Source organism: Salvelinus alpinus, chromosome 22 (genome assembly GCF_045679555.1).
Source record: "Salvelinus alpinus chromosome 22, SLU_Salpinus.1, whole genome shotgun sequence".
NCBI classification, from domain to species: Eukaryota; Metazoa; Chordata; class Actinopteri; order Salmoniformes; family Salmonidae; genus Salvelinus; species Salvelinus alpinus.
The window spans coordinates 17864907-17885537 of record NC_092107.1 but is presented as its reverse complement, the minus strand read 5'-3'; the positions used below and the strand labels follow the sequence as shown (position 1 = coordinate 17885537).

General features: G+C 43.0%; 1 protein-coding gene across 1 annotated transcript in view; it reads left to right on the top strand.

Annotated features, from left to right (window-relative positions):
• The first annotated feature begins 1643 nt into the window (after positions 1 to 1643).
• LOC139549154 (rho GTPase-activating protein 35-like) overlaps positions 1644 to 20631 on the top strand; it is a 94996-nt gene continuing 76008 nt past the window's right edge. The window contains exon 1 of the mRNA XM_071359315.1: positions 1644 to 2328. The gene's annotated coding sequence lies outside the window, so the exon portion shown is untranslated. The remainder of the gene's footprint in view (positions 2329 to 20631) is intronic.

Here is a 20631-nt window from a genome sequence, read left to right as displayed (position 1 = left end):
AACGTGCCGTCCTTGGCCAGCTCTCCTGCTATCTCTCTCAGAATGACCTTCTTGATCCAAATCAGTCAGGTTTCAAGACTAGTCATTCAACTGAGACTGCTCTTCTCTGTGTCACGGAGGCGCTCCGCACTGCTAAAGCTAACTCTCTCTCCTCTGCTCTCATCCTTCTAGACCTATCGGCTGCCTTTGATACTGTGAACCATCAGATCCTCCTCTCCACCCTCTCCGAGCTGGGCATCTCCGGCGCGGCCCACGCTTGGATTGCGTCCTACCTGACAGGTCGCTCCTACCAGGTGGCGTGGCGAGAATCTGTCTCCGCACCACGTGCTCTCACCACTGGTGTCCCCCAGGGCTCTGTTCTAGGCCCTCTCCTATTCTCGCTATACACCAAGTCACTTGGCTCTGTCATATCCTCACATGGTCTCTCCTATCATTGCTATGCAGACGACACACAATTAATCTTCTCCTTTCCCCCCTCTGATAACCAGGTGGTGAATCGCATCTCTGCATGTCTGGCAGACATATCAGTGTGGATGACGGATCACCACCTCAAGCTGAACCTCGGCAAGACGGAGCTGCTCTTCCTCCCGGGGAAGGACTGCCCGTTCCATGATCTCGCCATCACGGTTGACAACTCCATTGTGTCCTCCTCCCAGAGTGCTAAGAACCTTGGCGTGATCCTGGACAACACCCTGTCGTTCTCAACTAACATCAAGGCGGTGACCCGTTCCTGTAGGTTCATGCTCTACAACATTCGCAGAGTACGACCCTGCCTCACGCAGGAAGCGGCGCAGGTCCTAATCCAGGCACTTGTAATCTCCCGTCTGGATTACTGCAACTCGCTGTTGGCTGGGCTCCCTGCCTGTGCCATTAAACCCCTACAACTCATCCAGAACGCCGCAGCCCGTCTGGTGTTCAACTTTCCTAAGTTCTCTCACGTCACCCCGCTCCTCCGCTCTCTCCACTGGCTTCCAGTTGAAGCTCGCATCCGCTACAAGACCATGGTGCTTGCCTACGGAGCTGTGAGGGGAACGGCACCTCCGTACCTTCAGGCTCTGATCAGGCCCTACACCCAAACAAGGGCACTGCGTTCATCCACCTCTGGCCTGCTCGCCTCCCTACCTCTGAGGAAGTACAGTTCCCGCTCAGCCCAGTCAAAACTGTTCGCTGCTCTGGCACCCCAATGGTGGAACAAACTCCCTCACGACGCCAGGTCAGCGGAGTCAATCACCACCTTCCGGAGACACCTGAAACCCCACCTCTTTAAGGAATACCTAGGATAGGATAAAGTAATCCTTCTAACCCCCCCCCTTAAAAGAGTTAGATGCACTATTGTAAAGTGGTTGTTCCACTGGATATCATAAGGTGAATGCACCAATTTGTAAGTCGCTCTGGATAAGAGCGTCTGCTAAATGACTTAAATGTAAATGTAAATATATATATAAGCTAAATTCTTCAAGAATCAATGGGTATATCCAAAAATTGATGTAGAAAATGCAGATTGCCCCCTTTTGTTTATTTTTATTGAAGTATATTATTAATACAGCAAAAAATGAAAACGAATTATGATGACTCACTAATTATTAGGAGAATATAAGGAATTATTGTATTTAGAAACATAATGTGCATGTTGTAATTGTGTCCATGCGCCACTGGGCGAGACTACAGCTTTCTATCTATTCTCTCGGAATAGGACGGAGGAGGAGAGGCTATATTCGGGAGAAGGGCCGGGCCGCCATTATTGGGAAGCTGAAAAAAATACACTTACACACGGTCATACATTTGGGCAGTCTGTGAAGCGATACTCGTAGGAAACACAACATTTAGGGTTGTAATTATCAATTGAGCACTGCGCATCAACTAACACCGCATATAATGTGTACGCGTATGGGCATATCTGTATATTGGACACAACAAAGGAAATAACAATTGGTCAAAACAACGTGGTGAACCAAGAGGAAAACACAACGAATCAAGTCTTTTCAACGCCCCTCTTTCCTAACGCGAACATCCAGGGACAAGAAATTGAAGTTCTACTGCATTTTCCGAGATAATTTAGGTGTTTTGTGTCCAAAGGCAAGAAGAGGAACTCCACATGCAGATGGTACCGAAAAGTTAATAGGCTACTTGTGAAAATGGAGTCTTGATTTCAGGGTAAAAAATATACCAAGTGTTCAAAAGGGGAATATAGATATTTATGTGACTGTTCGAGGAGTAGAATTTCCTCTTTGTTAAATTCTCGAGACGTTGGGAGTGCTGTTTTTGCGAGTTGCGAAGGAGAACATTGGAGAGAAAGGAGTGAACAAGAGAAGAGGGAGGAATGCTATGGTATGTACCAATTCATTTAGCCAATCTTTTATTTTGTTAAACGGTTCAAAAATGAAAACAATTTACGTTAATTGACTATGATGGTGTGGTGTGGCAAGGAAAACAATGTTCCGTATAACAGTTATTTTCCAGGTTTAAATGGGTAGTTGGGAGTGAAGTGGGGGTAATAAGTGAATCTCGTTCAGACAAGAAAAAAATGTGTAGCAAACGGGTTTGCAATCTTTCTGTGTGGACTGGGGCTTGGTCAGGCCAGGCCACGCTCTTCTGGGAGAATTAACCCTCTTGCGTAAAATACATCTCTAATCTTAATCAATGTGCCCAATTCAACAATAAGTGTACTTTTAGAATAGATAATTGTCAACGCGTTTTTCATCTGTGTCAATTACTGGCAGTGTTCTATTGTTTTTCATTCATTTGTTCACAATTACATGTGAATGGACAGAAGGTAGCATTCATTGGCGAAAATGTCTTAAGTAATTTGGAAATAGTGTCCCCATGCCATGCGCAATAGCCCAATGTTATGGGCCGAGAAAGTGTAAATGTTTTTTGACGAATAACACATATAATCAGGTCTTATTGTTGGCTACGTTGCATCATCTGTCATTTCCCCCCTATTCAGGGATCATTTTGCACTAGTGTCGGTCAAGGCCCCATGTCAAAGAGTTATGGACGCATAATATTCGTTAGTTACTGCGTAATAGGTTATAGGCGAGACTATCCTATAGACATTTTATTTATATGGCAGTTAGTCTTATTTCAAAGCTTACGGCACAATGCCAATAGTAGTATCCCACTAGTTAGGGGCAGCTGGAGTGCAAGGCACGTTTTTAATCCGTCACCATGTTTTGATATTTGTTTCCTACAGAAACCGAATGGTTTCGGGAGGACGTTTTTATGGCCTACCCATCGAAGTGTTATGACCTATTTTAATCTAGTCTACAATTTCCAATCCTATGAAGTTGCATGTCTCGAGTTCGTGCGTTTTCTGTTTTCAGTGAACATAAATTTTGAACTTCAAAATGGAATGTTCATATAGACTGCGCACCATACCTATCATTGTTTGTGATGCAACATTGTATATCCTAAGTGTCTTACAAAAAGCAAGTATTTCGTCCAATAATGTAATTACACAGATAGGATGACATGTCCCTTAATAAATAGGCATTAATTTGCGCTTTCGCTGAGAATGAGTGAAGTCCGCATTGTGGCCACTCCTATGTTGGAGTGCGTGTGGTATCGTGTACTACGCTATCCAATATCGCTCAGCGCATAGAGCAGTGAATTTGTGAACGGTTTCCTCTACCGGTGTAAAGGCTCTGACATATTGACAAACAGCCACGGTTTGTTTGCCTTCCCTGTTTTCCACTCTGTCAATTGTCACTGTTGTATTTATTGTCTGCCAGTTATCAAGTTCGAGACGGTCTTGTAGTTAGACACACGTCTAGTTTTACACATTTTGGTGAATTGTAGGCTATTAGGACCTATAGATTTTCTGTCGTTTTGTAACCAATCTCTTTGCATTCAGAGGTCGAGTTAAGTCTGACTGTTTTTGTAGTTCTTCAGCAATGTTTGTTAATATGGGATTTCGTTTGTTTCGTTTCGAGGAATAGTCAGATGGCTATGTAACATTCTACAGGCCTGCGCAATAGAGGAATTTGGTGAGCACGTCTTAATTTCATCATTGAGTTGAAATTAGCACGATCCTCGGCTAAGGTCAAGTAGTCAAAAGTTTATCAAACCACAATGTGTGAGTTTGTCCTTTTGGAGAGTTATTTTCACTGCTATAAAACAAAAACAAATGCTGATCAATAGAGTGATTTGTTAACCACAGCCTACCAGTGGAGGCTGATGGGGGGAGCTATAGGAGGATGGGCTCATTGTAATGAATGGATTACATAGCACATATCAAACATGGGAACCACGTGTTTGACTTGTTTCTTTCCAGCCATTACAATGAGCCCATCCTCCTATAGCTCCTCCCACCAGCCTCCTCTGCAGCCTACGTATTTCTTATTATTCAGCGTATTAGTCATCTCCTTACTTGCTGCTTCAGATGAATTAGCAAGTATGACAAGACCATTATGGAGTTGTTGGCTTGAGTGTCAAGAACTTTCCTAACATGATCACCCCCCCCCACACACACACACACACACACACACATTTACACTATAGCCTCTCAACTTCCTAGTACTTCCAGGCCGTTTGAGTAATGAATTGGTAGGCTCCCTTGTCTCTCAGCCCTGCTTCTGCAGATAGTATGATCTGAGTAGACCTCCCGCCACCCAGGGTCTGTGATATGGAGTGCCTGCTAAGAAAGGAATGCAGGAAAGGTTTGACCTGCTCTGTGCTGGGGGCCCGGAGAGGAGCCAGGGCAGGAATAATAATTATAACAGATTTATTTTATATAGTGCTTTTCATTACAAACAAGAATCTCAGTCTCCGAACACAAGGATGGATGGATGGCTGGTGGGATTGAGCTCTCATTCCTCCCTCTGTGTTTAGGTTTTATTTGAGGGAGAGAAAGTTTTACAAAGGATGAGGAACTACAGAGGAGCTACAGTGCCTTCAGACAGTATTCACACTCATTGACTTTTTCTACATTTTGTTGTTACAGCCTACATTTCAAATGGATACATTTTTTATTTTGTCACTGTCCAAAACAAAATACCCCATAATGTCAAAGTGTAATTATGAGTCAATAAGTATTCAACCCCTTTGTTATGGCAAGCCTGAATACGTTCAGGAGTGAAAATGTCCTTAACAAGTCTCATAAGTTGCATGAACTCGCTCTTTGTGCAATAATAGTGTTTAACATGATTTTTGAATGACTACCTCGTCTCTGTACCTCACACATATAATTATCTGTTAGGTCCTTGCCTAGTTAAATAAAACATTTGTGAATTTCAAACAAAGATTCTACCAAAAAGACCAGGGAGGTTTTCCAATGACTCACAAAGAAGGGCACCTATTGGTAGATGGGTAAAAAAGCTGACATTGAATATCCCTTTGAGCATGGTGAAGTTATTAATTACACTTTGGATGGTATATGCGTACACCCAGTCACTACAAAGATACAGGCGTCCTTTCTAACTCGGTTGCCGAAGGAAAATGCTCAGGGTTTTCACCATGACTCCAATGCTGACTGTAAAACAGTTACAGAGTTTAATGGCTGTGATAGGAGACAACTGAGGATGGATCAACAAACATTGTAGTTACTCCACAATACTAACCTAAATGACAGAGTGAAAAGAAGGAAGCCTGTACAGAATAAAAAATGGTTGTCTAGCAATGATCAACAACCAATTTGACAGAGCTTGGAAAATGGTACAATTCAGGTGTGCAAAGCTCTTAGACTTACCCGGGAAGACTCGCAGCTGTAATCGCTGCCAAAGGTGATTCTAACATGTATTGACTCAGGGGTGTGAATACTTTTGTAAATGAGATATTTGTGTATTTCATTTTCAATAATTTTGTAAAAATGTCTAAAAACATGTTTTTACTTTGTTATTGGGTATTGTGTGTAGATGGGTGAGGGGGGGGAAAAAATCATTGAATCAATTTTGAATTCAGGCTGTAACAACAAAATGTGGAATAAGTCAAGGTGTATGAATACTTTCAGAAGGCGCTGTAGCAGGCTCTCAATACTGGATCGTTGTTCATGCCAGAGTTGTGTATGTGGATTTCACTTCCTCCTTGAGGCAAATTCCAAAACCTGCTCCAGATAGGAGAGTAAATGTGGACGTGTAGAATAATCTTCTGCTGTGTTGGTCTATGATGGCCTGCTATATCGGAAAATGGATGACTGAACATTTTCTTCGATCTCAATCAACCTCATAGGAAAGACCTTTCTCACTGGACACTGCAGCAAACCCATGTGTCAGACGTATGCAAACACCACCAATAGCATGGAGCTGCTATATGGTACTACTCTAAATACTTTACCAGTATTTCAATTCTACATTCTTTCCAGTTATTGATCTACTCTTCTGAGGAAGGGTCACAGGCTACATTATCCCCGTGAATTCAACTGCACTCTTTTGGCTAGTTGCTCTTCCACTGAACCGATCACAAACCTACTTTTGGTTTTGTCGCTCAGCTAGCTTGCCTCTCTGCTCCCGGGTAACGTATTAGCAGCCAGGACTTCCTGGTCTCAGCCTGATTGGGCCCTTTGCGGCGCAGTCACACCTCACCAGGAAGCCGCGTCCCTCACAAACAGCTGTACCGTTTGCTCGAGCAGCAGGCCCTCCGCTCTCCTGTACCCGCTCGCCCTTGCCCCTCCCTGGGCCGCAGGTTGTGCCGAGAGTCCTTGGTCCGCCTCCTCATCCACACACAGCGGAGGGCCCAGGCCATGTCATAGACATCAAGTCTCAGGACGTACTGATTTGGGTCGATACAGTGATTTTAAAAATATTTTTTATACAAGGCCTCGTCACCAGTTTCAGGGGAGAGGAGCACCAGAGGTCTTCAGCTTCTCTAGGAGCAAGAGCACCTCTCCACCTTTCGCCATCGTCCGGTTTATTAGCAGGTCCTGACCATCACAATACACCTGTAAAAGATGTTCAAGGCTTATACTATACATGCTGTAAATAACGAGGTCCACTAGTTCTGAAGCCTCATTTCCCCATCTAGTAGCCCACACAGCCATGCACGTTCAGTCCCTTTGGTTCTGACAATGACCAATCAATGGGTCTAACATCTATTGTCCAGCCTTCGGTAAAGACATGTAGTGTTCTGATCACAATTCAGCTATCAGCAGAATCAATGCACACATTTCATGTATTGTGAAATCTGTTGTAAAATGTATTTTACTGTTTTAAAAAGTTTATTATAAGGTATATTACTGCCTTAATTTTGTCTGGACCCCAGGAAGAGTAGCTGCTGCCAATGTATGGGAATGCATAATAAAAAAATATATATATTGGCCACTAAACCCTTAAATCTATCCAGCATTAACCATGCCATGTCTCATTAAGTGATGATAACACTCTGGTTTCTCAAACCACCTTGCCTCTGAATGAAATTGTCACCTGTTCATTCACAGATCACACATTGCCGCCAGCCTAGGGAGACGCCGTATTTCGTGGGAATGTTTCACAGAGCGGGAGCTGTTAAATCGTCCCTGTGTCTTACTAGGAAAAGTGATGTTGAAAAGTTTGATTGAAAGTGGAAGCCAGTGTTTTGATAGAGCGAGAGCTAATTATAGGCAGCAGCTATAGAATTTGTTGGCCAGATTACAGTGGCTCACTTCTGAATGGCTGCCTTGTTTGAGACCAGAGTATAAGGCAGGGGAACGGCAATAAGAGCCGATTTTTATCCGAACCATTAGAAAGTGTGCATGTGTTGACTTGCTGATTTGATGGATGACGATAGCTTGTTACAAAGGACTACAGGTTCTTGTGCTGGTCCAAAGTCAGTTTGATCTGTTGTCTTTGAGTGGTCAAGGCCAGGGTTGGGGGAGGAAAAACTGATTCCATTGCAGCATAGGGGAACATATCCCAAGGTCTTATGGGGTTGATCAATAACTAGTCCTGTCCTGCAGAAGCCTATATACCCAATGTTTCCTAGAAATCCTTGTACACCCATAAGCGTGTAAAATATTTCACAGGACATCCAATAAGAAAGAGGATGCAATGTCTCTTATCGATCACAAATCCCCATCCCTCCCTGAATTGCCAAGATGGTATATGCCCACGTTACAAACACTGCGAATGGAACGCTCCAGTGAAAGGTATGGGTGAGCTGTTGTGTGATTAGGGGTTATCAGCCTTTGTGAGGGCAGTTTGAATTGCCCGCCATGTCCTGGGTGACAAAAGGGGGCCATGATGTTTAGATGAATGGTGACCATGGAGATGGAGGCCCAGGATGTGGGCCACTGTTCGCTGCAGTGCTCCTCGAGACAAGATACAATTGCAAGAGGGAGAAAGGGGAATGAAGGAGATTAGAAACGAGAGCGAGAGAGAAAAAAGGAGTGATGGAACGAGGGAAGAATGCAGGATTTAGTCAACAAGGAAAGAGAATCGAAAGGAGTAAAAAGCGAGGGAATGAGACTCGGAGCGAGGGGGAAAAAGTGACTGACAGAGAGAAATGCACATTTAGTGAGCTGTTCCAATGATGTAAGGCACAGTTGGCCCTTTAGGCTGTGTTCCTGGTATGTGCCCCCTCAGTTCTGTGCTAAGGGATCAGCAATCAATGGCAACCGTCAGTAACCCTGCTGTCTGGCTATTGGCCACAGGGGATTACTCAGCACATTTAGCCGAGGCTATGAGTAATGCTGGCGAATAAGATGAGGGCTCTGAACTACAATGGGCAGGAACAGAGATCCAGACATCCAATGGGACTTCTCTAACGTCTCTTTTCCGAAGCATTCTTTGGCCTGATTGACAGCAAATTCGGCCTAAAGTATATCTCTGAGTATATCAGTACAGTTCCAGTATGTCTTAGTGGGGCTCAGGAGCCTCCATCTGTGGTTGTGAGCGACTGAGCCAGCTGTTTTATCTGGGGCACTTTGTTTCTGAGAGGCTAGAGACCCACAGGAGCACAGTGGAGTGCGAGATCATGGGAAGAGCTCTCAGCGAGAGGAACTCGCGCATTCCACCCACACGGAGTTAGCAGGCTAACCCGGAGCACGTGTGTGTACCTGCATGTGCATAAAAGATCTTTAAAAAAATAATAATAATATCGCTCCAATATATTTTCTACATATTTTAAATCTGTTTTGAGTCGTTTATGTTTACACTGAAAACATTTAACCATCCCACCGCTGCAAAATGAATATAGGGGAAACACTGGAATAGGACTTTTGGGTGTGGAATTGGGCCTCCTTTTCTGAGATTTAGTACAATCAACAGGGGAACGGTCCCATGTGCTTTCTGAGTTTGGGGAGACCTGCTTTATAGTAGATCCCGAGTCATTAGAAATCCATAGACCCTTCTAGAACATGACCTTAACTGATGTTTAATTTGTATTATCTGTTCCCAGCATCTGAGGGATTCCAGGTTCTCTTATGTACTGTCACTGCTGGAAGCGTTGTCTTTTATTCTAACTGTCTGGTACGTCGCTACACCTGCAGCACAGAGAGAGCGCGCTGTTCCACTTCCACCATATTCTAATTAAAGGTGACAGGTTTAATCACCGACTGATAAGCTGCCAGGAGAGGAGGGAAAAGAGCCCACAGACGACTAGAGGCCTTAAACAGCCACTCTTCTGAGCTTAGCTCTTTCTTTCGATCTCTCTCTCTCCTGCCCCCATCTGTCTCCCTCCAGCACTCCGCATCTCTTCGTAGAATCGTGGTGCTACATTAGTGTCAGCAGTGGTTCAAGACAGTGGAAGGGCACCACCTTGTCACAAGGCGTTAGTGTGGGCCATAGTGCCATTTCGGGAGTTCTCGTGACCAGTATGTTGCCCTTTACCACTTCCCCATTGGCCCAGGCAGACTGGGAGGAGAGGGGCACACACAGGTTTCCTATTAAACAAAGTGTGATAGGAAACCTTGTGTTTTATGTCTTAGGTCATTTCCATGTAAAATGACCCACGAGCACCAATGTGAAGTTTTATAGGAGCATGTCAAATGAAAGCGATCTTTTTTGGGAAATAAAGGCCTAGATATGTTTTTCCATCCCAAAAATGTGGAATGAGCAAAGGCTTTGATTTCTGGTCACACAGATGGGGGGGGGTCTTAAAACATACTAGTAAAAATTGTGAGCCGCCCTATGGGACTCCCGATCACGGCCAGATGTGACACAGCCTGGGATCAAACCCGGGTCTGTAGTGATGCCTCTAGCACTGCGATGCAGTGCCTTAGACCACAGCGCCACTAGGGAGGCCCTTCCGCAAGTTAAGAAACGTTGCTTAGTTGAAGAAATATTGTCATAACGTTAGCTTGTTAACTGAACAAGGCAGTCACACACACACTTCATATGAAACGAATGGGCTGGTAAGTGCAGCACAATGCACACTGCACTTAATCAAAGACCGTACATGTGAAGATGGGCAGAAACTGTTTCTCCAATAGAAATCCAGATCACACTTGTAGGCGACGTCATGGCTTGTCACTTTCATGAGGTTGGAGTAATAACATGCTCAACTACTTAAAAATATTGTCTCGAATCTAGATTGTGCCTTTAGATTTAGAGAAATTCTTCCCTAGTTGTTCATTTTCACTTCACTCATTGACTTCACAAACCCCGGGCAATGTTGAGCCTCTGGGTTTAGAAACTCTATGACTTATTTCTTTACCAAGCTAGCAACAGTATCTTGCAAGATTATTAGAAATACTTAAATTCACTCTCCATTATCCCACACTGCCACTGCCAGTTTGCTTGCTAGTTAGAATTAGCTTAACGGTTCGCGTTACCATTTACCAGTAGCAAAACATAGTTAGCTAGCTTTTCCACTGGCTCTCGGCAGCTGCTTCATTAAATTTATCCATTGAGATTTAATTATGTTGCTAGCTACGCTAGTTATCTAGTTGTGGCCATCTGGCTAGTATCATGGGCAGAGGTGCTTTGTATCTATCGGCAATAAGATTTCTCTTGTGTCTGATAGGGCTGGGGCGGTATACCGTATTTTCCAATATGCCGGTATTGCTGCATGGACCGGTTGGGGTTTGTACTTGAAAGCGTGCTTTGTTAAATGTGATATGTCCCGCTTAAATCTTGTTAGCCACTAATGCTAGTTGCTAGCTAATTTAATGTACTGAGTCAGGGCAAATGTAATTAGCGATACAGCCTGATAATACCAGTGACGGTGTAGACCTAAATCAGCATTTTTGTTTTTTTTTGCAACATATTCTATGTAAATCAGAGGAATACGTGACACAATTGGCCACAATGGGAAATCAAAATACTTTATTACGTTGGTAAAGTTCTATTCATTATACAAGAATAATCTCCAAGGGCGTAAAATTGAAAAATAGTTTAAAAGGCAAAAAACAAAGCAAATATCTGACCACAACATGGAAGAAACAGTCTAGGAGGAAGGGTAGGCCAGCCTATCGAGATCACATTTATTTATATAGCCCTTCTTACATCAGCTGATATCTCAAAGTGCTGTACAGAAACCCAGCCTAAAACCCCCAAACAGCAAGCAATGCAGGTGTAGAAGCACGGTGGCTAGGAAAAACTCCCTAGAAAGGCCAAAACCTAGGAAGAAACCTAGAGAGGAACCAGACTATGAGGGGTGGCCAGTCCTCTTCTGGCTGTGCCAGGTGGAGATTATAACAGAACATGGCCAAGATGTTCAAATGTTCATAAATGACCAGCATGGTCAAATAATAATAATCATAGTAGTTGTCGAGATGAGTCTTAAAGTGGAACTGACACCATTTGAACTACTTTCCAGAAATGAAAGAAACAGATCATCGTAGTACTGGTCTTAAAGATCAAATTTGCAGTTTGTTTCAAAACCAACTTCATAAGAGTTTTTAAAATAGGTTATATTTGACTCAATTCCATTTACGTAGAGTAAGGCATTGTTGGCAGAATTAAATAGATGCAGTCAATGCATGATTAATAAAATTCACCAAGAAATGTGATGCACTAAGCTACTCATTTAATCAAACTTGAATGACTGTTAACATATCTCTTAGTTGTCATTCAAAATGTATTTGGCATCAATCAAATGAGCAGGCAGGCAAGCTGTAAATCCCATTCAATTGTGGATTATTATTGGACTAGAGGCAGGGGAGGCTGCTACTACCCATCGTATTCACAATATATTTTTTGACCGAAAAAGTTAAACCCCCTTAATCTACCGTTCCCTGTGCCACATAGTTTTTCATCTGGCTCAGGCTAACATCGTCGCTGTTGTGCATACGAACTGAGGGAGATGGAGCCTACTTTTTTGGTTGTTTGATCAATGGGACTTGAAATGAACCAGAAGTAAGACTCCCATGGTATTTTATGTATTCGCAAAAAACATTACGGTTTCTTCTTGTGACTTTTGCTACTGCTTTCTAAACCAACGATCTAAACAAAGTTCTGCTGCCTGTAAACACAGTCCAGTCTAGTGAAGCAGCAATTGCAAATTGAATGTTACATGCGTGCATGGCATGGCCTATTTGCGTAAGGGGCGTACTCAAACTGATTTGGTTATGGCGCACCGGTCTGTGTAGAGCGGCCCTGGACAAGACTGGCAAGTTTGTAGTTTTTGTTTACTGCAGTGTCTATTAATTGTGTAAACCCACAGCGGGTTTCCTATTCATATTACTGTAGCATTGTCACAAATACCCGACTAGACGTTATTTCAAGACATTCTAGGAATGTATGAAAACATGAAAATTAGCATATCTACGTGCTTGCTTGTCGCAAGAACAGAAGCGGCATATTCGTCCCAAGGGTGTATATGAAGATAGTAAAGCTACACTATGCAGAAATTGCTCCGCCGCTTCAGGGTTGCTAAAATTCTAATAGTTAGCCTCATTTCCGTGTGTGTGACAAAGTAGGCTAGTATAGTGTAGAAAATCATTGTGACATCTACCGTGGTTATGGAAATCTATTTTCCATAACCAAAAATATTGTGTTTTCAGCTGTTTGAGACTGGTGTACGAAACCGAAATTAAAGGACGCAAAAACAATACTTAATAAAGGGACACATAGAAATAGTGCACATAGAACAGATATACCGCTTCTTAGACTTGCTTTCAATGAGAATTACAGATCTATAACTGACATTTCTATGTGAAGTTTTGGTCACGTCGCCCATAAAGTTAAATATTGCCACTTTTTTTAATAGGATATGATAGTGCTATGTCTGTGTCAGTTTCTCTTTTTAAAAGTCTCCTTTAAAAGCTCAAACAGTCCGAACAGCTTTGAGATTAAAGGAAGGGCGTTCCATAGGTGTGGTATGTGGGAGGTAAAGACATGGTCCCCCATTGTGCGTTGCCTGGTCCTGGGGGCATGAAGCAGTTTGGCGTGGTTTGAAAGTAGGGTGCGTGTAGTAGTCACAAACCACAGTTGCAGTAATATACGCTATTGTACTGTATTTAACTATATGTTACTGAACTGTACTCTACCTTTCTTTACTGTAATGTACTGCACTCTACTACTGTGCTGTACTCTGATGCCCAAACTTGTGAAACATCGACGTCTATGATTAGTACAGATTTTGTCTTGTTTGGAGGCGGAGAATAATAGCCAGTGTGTAGAATAATACCCAAGCATGAGGATACTACATTTTTCTACCTTTGGTACCTATTCAGGAAATCACCATGAAGAGAATGACATTCATACACTGAACAATAATATAAATGCAACAATTTAAAAGTTTTTACTGAGTGACAGTTCATATAAGGAAATCAGTCAATTTGAAATAAATTCATTAGGCCCTAATCGATGGATTTCACATGACTGGGAATACAGATATGCATCTGGTCGCAGATACCTTAAAGCATAAAAGGTGCGTGGATCAGAAAACCAGTCAGTGTCTGGTGTGTGATCACCGTTTGCCTCATGCAGCATGACACATCTCCTTCACATAGAGTTGATCAGGCTGTTCATTGTGGCCTGTGGAATGTTGTCCCACTCCTTTTCAATGGTTGTGCGAAGTTGCTGGATATTGGCGGTAACTGGAACACGCTGTTGTACGTGTCTATTCAGAGCATCCCAAACATGCTCAATGGGTGACATGTCTGAGTATGCAGGCCATGGAAGAGCTGGGACATTTTCAGCTTCCAGGAATTGTGTACAGATACTTGCGACATGGGCCGTGCATTATCATGTTGAATTAGGTGATTGCGGCGATGAATGGCACAACAAGGGGCCTCAATCTCATCACTGTATCTCTGTGCATTCAAATTGCCATAGTAAAAAATGCCTTTTTATAAAAAATCCGTAGCTTATGCCTGCCCATACCATAACCCCACCGCCACCATTGGGCACACTGTTCACGACTTTGACATCAGCAAATCTGTAAAGAGCACACTTCTCCAGCATGCCAGTGTTCTCTGGCAACATCTCTGTTGGACATTCCTACAGTCAGCATGCCAATTGCACGCTCCCTCGAAACGTGAGGCATCTGTGGCATTGTGTTGTGTGACAAAACTGCACATTTACAGTCACCCTTTTATTGTCCCCAGCACAAGGTGCACCTGTGTAATGATCATGCTGTTTAATCACCTTCTTGATATGCGACACCTGTCAAGTGGCTGGATTATCTTGGCAAAGGAGAAATGCTCACTAACAGGGATGTAACAAATATTTGTGCATGAAATAAGATTTTTGTGGACATGGAACATTTCTGGGATCTTTTATTCAAGCTCAGGAGAAATGGGACCAACACTTTACATGTAGCGTTTTATACTTTTGTTGAGTGTAATTATGCTTTTCTGTATAATACAAATCAAAGACCCATGATGCCATTATGTTATCTTCATTCTGTTACTGGGTGTTGATGCACTTACTGTAGTTTAAAATAATCGTTATTATTTTTAACTCAAGGTGTCCTGTCATAGCTGATGCCCCATTCTTTCGGCAAACATCTTTGAATCTTAGTTCGGAGTAGATATTTAAGTTTTAGAAAAACGTGGTCACATAAAAAATGGAGGGAGATTTTACGGTCATTCAGTTACCGAACTTTGCATCTGCACTATTCCTCGAGTAAATGTGTTTTAGTAAAATGTTCAGTGGCAATTGTTGAAGGTAGACGTCTGCATGTACAGTGCATTCAGAAATGATTCAGACCCTTTGACTTTGTCCAAGTTTTGTTACGTTACAGCCTTATTCTAAAATGGATAAAATAAAAAATACTCATCAACCCACACCCACAACCCCATAATGTTAAAGCAAAAACAGATTTTTAGAATTTTATTTAAAATTAATAACAAATACCTTATTTACACAAGTATTCAGACTCTTTGCTATGAGACTCGAAATGGAACTCAGGTGCATCCTGTTTCCACTGATTATACTTGAGATTGATTGATTGGTGTCCACGTGGTAAATTCAATTGATTGGACATGATTTGGAAAGGCACACACCTGTCTATATAAGGTTCCACAGTTGACAGTGCATGTCAGAGCAAAAACCAAGCCACGAGGTCAAAGGAATTGTCCGTAGAGCTCCGAGAGAGGATTGTGTCGAGGCACAAATCTGAGGAAGGGTACCAAACATGTCTGCATAATTGAAGGTCCCCAAGAACACAGTGGCCTCTGTCATTCTTAAATGGAAGAAGTTTGGAACCACCAAGACTCTTCTTAGAGCTGGCCGCCCGGCCAAACTGAGCAATCAGGGGGAGAAGGGCCTTGGTCAGGGAGGTGACCAAGAACCTGATGGTGACTCAGACAGAGCTCCAGAGTTCCTCTGGTGGAGTGCTGCAGAGATGGTTGTCCTTCTGGAAGGTTCTCCCATCTTCACAATCAGGCCTTTATGGTAGAGTGGCCAGACGGAAGCCACTCCTCAGTAAAAGGCACATGACAGCCTGCTTGGAGTTTGCTAAAAGACACCTAAAGACTCTCACCATGAGAAGCAATATTCTCTGGTCTGATGAAACCAATTGAACTCTGAATACCAAACGTCACGTCTTGAGGAAACCTGGCACCATCCCTACAGATGGTGGTGGTAACACATAACGCTGTGGGGATGTTTTTCAGGGACTGGGAGACTAGTCAGGATCAAGGGAAAGATGAATGGAGTAAAGTACAGAGATCCTTGACGAAAACTAGAGGTCGACCGATTATGATCTTTCAACGCCGATACCGATTATTGGAGGACCAAAAAAAGCGGATACCGATTAATCTGACAATTAATTATTTTTTTTAATTACAAATATACACTGCTCAAAAAAATAAAGGGAACACTTAAACAACACAATGTAACTCCAAGTCAATCACACTTCTGTGAAATCAAACTGTCCACTTAGGAAGCAACACTGATTGACAATAAATTTCACATGCTGTTGTGCAAATGGAATAGACAAAAGGTGGAAATTATAGGCAATTAGCAAGACACCCCCAATAAAGGAATGGTTCTGCAGGTGGTGACCACAGACCACTTCTCAATTCCTATGCTTCCTGGCTGATGTTTTGGTCACTTTTGAATGCTGGCGGTGCTTTCACTCTAGTGGTAGCATGAGACGGAGTCTACAACCCACACAAGTGGCTCAGGTAGTGCAGTTCATCCAGGATGGCACATCAATGCGAGCTGTGGCAAAAAGGTTTGCTGTGTCTGTCAGCGTAGTGTCCAGAGCATGGAGGCGCTACCAGGAGACAGGCCAGTACATCAGGAGACGTGGAGGAGGCCGTAGGAGGGCAACAACCCAGCAGCAGGACCGCTACCTCCGCCTTTGTGCAAGGAGGTGCACTGCCAGAGCCCTGCAAAATGACCTCCAGCAGGCCACAAATGTGCTGTTTGAATGAATGCTTACGAGCCTGCTGCTGCCTACCACCGCTCAGTCAACTTAATTATAATATAATAACACACAGAAATACGAGCCTTAGTCATTAATATGGTCAAATCTGGAAGCTATCATCTCGAAAACAAAACGTTTATTCTTTCAGTGAAATACGGAACCGTTCCATATTTTATCTAACGGGTGGCATCCATAAGTCTAAATATTGCTGTTACATTGCACAACCTACAATTCTGGCAAATTAGTTTTCAACGAGCCAGGCGGCCCAAACTGTTGCATATAACCTGACTCTGCGTGCAATGAACGCAAGAGAAGTGACACAATTTGCCTAGTTAATATTGCCTGCTAACATGAATTTCTTTTAACTAAATATGCAGGTTTAAAAAATATATATACTTCTGTGTATTGATTTTAAGAAAACCATAAACATCCATGCCTAAGTATATTCGTGCAATGATTGTGCTTTTTTCGCAAATGCGCTTTTGTTAAATCATCCCCCGTTTGGCGAAGTTGGCTGTCTTGTTTGGAAGAAATGGTCTTCACACAGTTCGCAACGAGTTAGGTGCCCTAACTGCTGCATATACCCTGACTCTGTTGCACAGAACGCAAGAGAAGTGACACAATTTCCCTAGTTAAAAGACATTCATGTTAGCAGGCAATATTAACTAAATATGCAGGATTAAAGATATATACTTGTGTATTGATTTTAAATAAAGGCATTGATGTTTATGGTTAGGTACATTGGTGCAACGACAGTGCTTTTTTCACGAATGCGCTTTTTAAATCACCCGTTTGGCGAAGTAGGCTGTGATTCAATAATAAATTAACAGGCACCGCATCGATTATATGCAACACAGGACAAGCTAGATAACTACACATGGTTGATGATATTACTAGTTTATCTAGTGATTATGTTAAGATTGATTCTTTTTTATAAGATACGTTTAATGCTAGCTAGCACCTTACCTTGGCTCCTTGCTGCACTCGCATAACAGGTAGTCAGCCTGCCATGCAGTCTCCTCGTGGAGCGCAATGTAATCGGCCATAATCGGTGTCCAAAAATGCAGATGACCGATTATGAAAACTTGAAATCGGACCTAATTAATCGGCAATTCCGATTAATCGGTCAACCTCTAACAAAAACCATGTTCCGGAGCCCTCAGGACCTCAGACTGGGGCAAAGGTTCACCTTCCAACAGGACAACGACCCTCATTATTTTATTTATTTAACTAGGCAAGTCAGTTAAGAACAAATTCTTATTTACAATGGACTACCCGTGAACAGTGGGTTAACTGCCTTGTTCACGGGCAGAATGACAGATTTGTTTACTTTGTCAGTTCGGGGATTCGATCCAGCAACCTTTTGGTTACTGGCCCAACACTCTAACCACTAGGCTACCTGCTGCCCCTAAGCACACAGCCAAGACAATACAGGAGTGGCTTCGGGACAAGTCTCTGAATGTCCTTGAGTAGCCCAGCCAAAGCCCGGACTTGAACCCAATCGAACATCTCTGGAGAGACCTGAAAATAGCTGTGCAGCAACGCTCCCCATCCAACCTGACAGAGCTTGAGAGGATCTGCAGAGAAGAATGGGAGAAACTCTCCAAATACAGGTGTGCCAAGCTTGTAGCGTCATACCCAAGAAGACTCGAGGCTGTAATCGCTGCCTAAGGTGCTTCAACAAAGTACTGAGTAAAGGGTCTGAATACTTATGTAAATGTGAAATATCAGTTTTCTAAACTGTTTTTGCTTAGTCATTATGGGGTATTGTGTGTAGATTGAGGGGGGGAATAATAATCATTTTATCAATTTTAGAATAAGCCTGTAACATACAAAATTTGGAAAAAGTCAAGGGGTTTGAATAATTTCCGAACGCTGTAGGTGTATCGTTTGTTCAACTTCTGAATCAGAAGTTTTTGCTTGGCATACATTTTTAAAGTGTAAAAGTAAGTTATCGTGGAATTGCCCCTTACACGTGTATTTGTGCGTGCACGCTCACAGAATATTAAGTGCACACACAAAAATAACATTTTGCAGGTAGGGATGGCATGTGAGGATCCATTTCTAACTGGAAGCTTGCTTAAGGTACGTTTACCTTCCAAATTATTACCTACTTAGGGATCATTTATTTTTAATTTGTTTACCTAGGGAATTTAAAATCCGAGCACAGAGACTCAGGGAGTGGACGCTGATATGTTGTCAACGAAGTCTCGAAAGCTGGAATTATGATTTATTTAAAGCAATCACAAGGACATCTAGATAGATAGCACAGATGACACTGGCCCCAACCCATTACACACACACACACACACACACACACCTTCACCACTGACCCCTCTTCACCACTGATCCCTCTTTACCTTCCACCACCGTCTTACTTCTCCATAACCTATCCCTCAGAGTTGTTATAGCTATTACATGACCGTGAATAAGAGAAGGTGGATGTTCATAGCCATTCTTTAATATAGCGGCCGACACATCCCTTATCTTGCCCCGGTCCAGGCCAGGCCCAGGGCTTGCGGGCCTCTGCTTAAGGATGACTTGGCCCGGCGTTATCGATCGGCCTGTCATCTCGCCACCACTTAGCTAATGATGTCAGTGTTATCCAGCCGGGAAAACGGCCATAAAACCACAAGCGCCGCCGCCCAGAAGATGGATGGGGCGCTCCCAGGACAGGAGTCATGAGCCGCTCGACTACGACCGCTTCACACGGTCTCTCTTCTCTCTCTCTCGTCTCTTTCCTATCCCTGTCCCCTTTCTCCCCTCTTGCCCTCGCGCTTTAGTGTCTCTCAGACCAACCTGTGCAAAGAACTCTCTTCTTTGTTGTTGATATGGCCAAGAAGACATTTTGAATGATCGCTGTGAGATGCCAATGTAGTGGCAACAAGCAACACATTCAGTCACATCGGATCCATTATTACCCCAAGGAAGTGACCCCAAAGGGCCTATGCTTTAGGCTAGCTGTGGTTTTGGGGAGGTGAAGTTGATCATCAATCGATGGGAAATGTATCTTTCGGCATCCTGATTCCCCAGGATGCAGCAGGACTCCCAGAGTTCAAAGCTCTTACATCAGTTAATTTCCTTTTGTAGTTTAGAGGATTTTGAGCTCCACCATTTTTTCTAACAGCCCTGTGAACTGAAGAAATGGTGACTTGGATGATAAGAGCAAGAACGCCATTACATTAGCGAGTAGATTCTAGGGCAAAGACTAAAGGCAGATAAGGGCAGGACCGTTTATTGCAAGTGGTTCATCATTGGAGTTCAACCCCATGCCAGGGAGGGCACCTAGTTGAACTACAGCTCAGATATAGACATTGGGTACGGTTACATGCACACAATAATGCGATTTATTGTGGAAAGTCAGATGAATATAATAGCTAGTTCGATTTTAAAATGTTTACGTGCTTTGCGAGAAGAACGATTTCATCCCGTTTACATGGACACATCTGAAATCGCGCTACTTGATGGCACTCAAAATAAATGTTCTACCACAGCGACCATGTTATTTAAGGGAGACCTATTTGTTTCTGAGTTTGGACATATATCAAGTTATGTGAACTATTTCTAAGATGCATACTTCAGTTTTTCAGAACTCATTTCACTTGCGCAAAAGAGGGAGGCTGGAGCTCCGATTTTTAAAGGGGTTACATGTCCTAATAATTTGTAAGATTGCTCAGAAAACCAGGTGTTTTAATCTGTGTATGCTTATTTCGATTTTGACCTTATGCTGATTAAATGGCGCCGACAGAGAGGGCTGCCATGCTTCTAGCTCTTAGGAAACTTTGGAGTATTTAGTTAATGTGTCATTTCTTACATTAATTAATAGCCCAGGACTTTTTTTTGTTTGTTATTATATACAGCCGGGAAGAACTTTCGGATATCAGAGCGGCAGTAACTCACCAGCATTACGACCAGGAATACGACTCCCGAATCGGATCCTTTGTTCGTACCCCCCAGGGC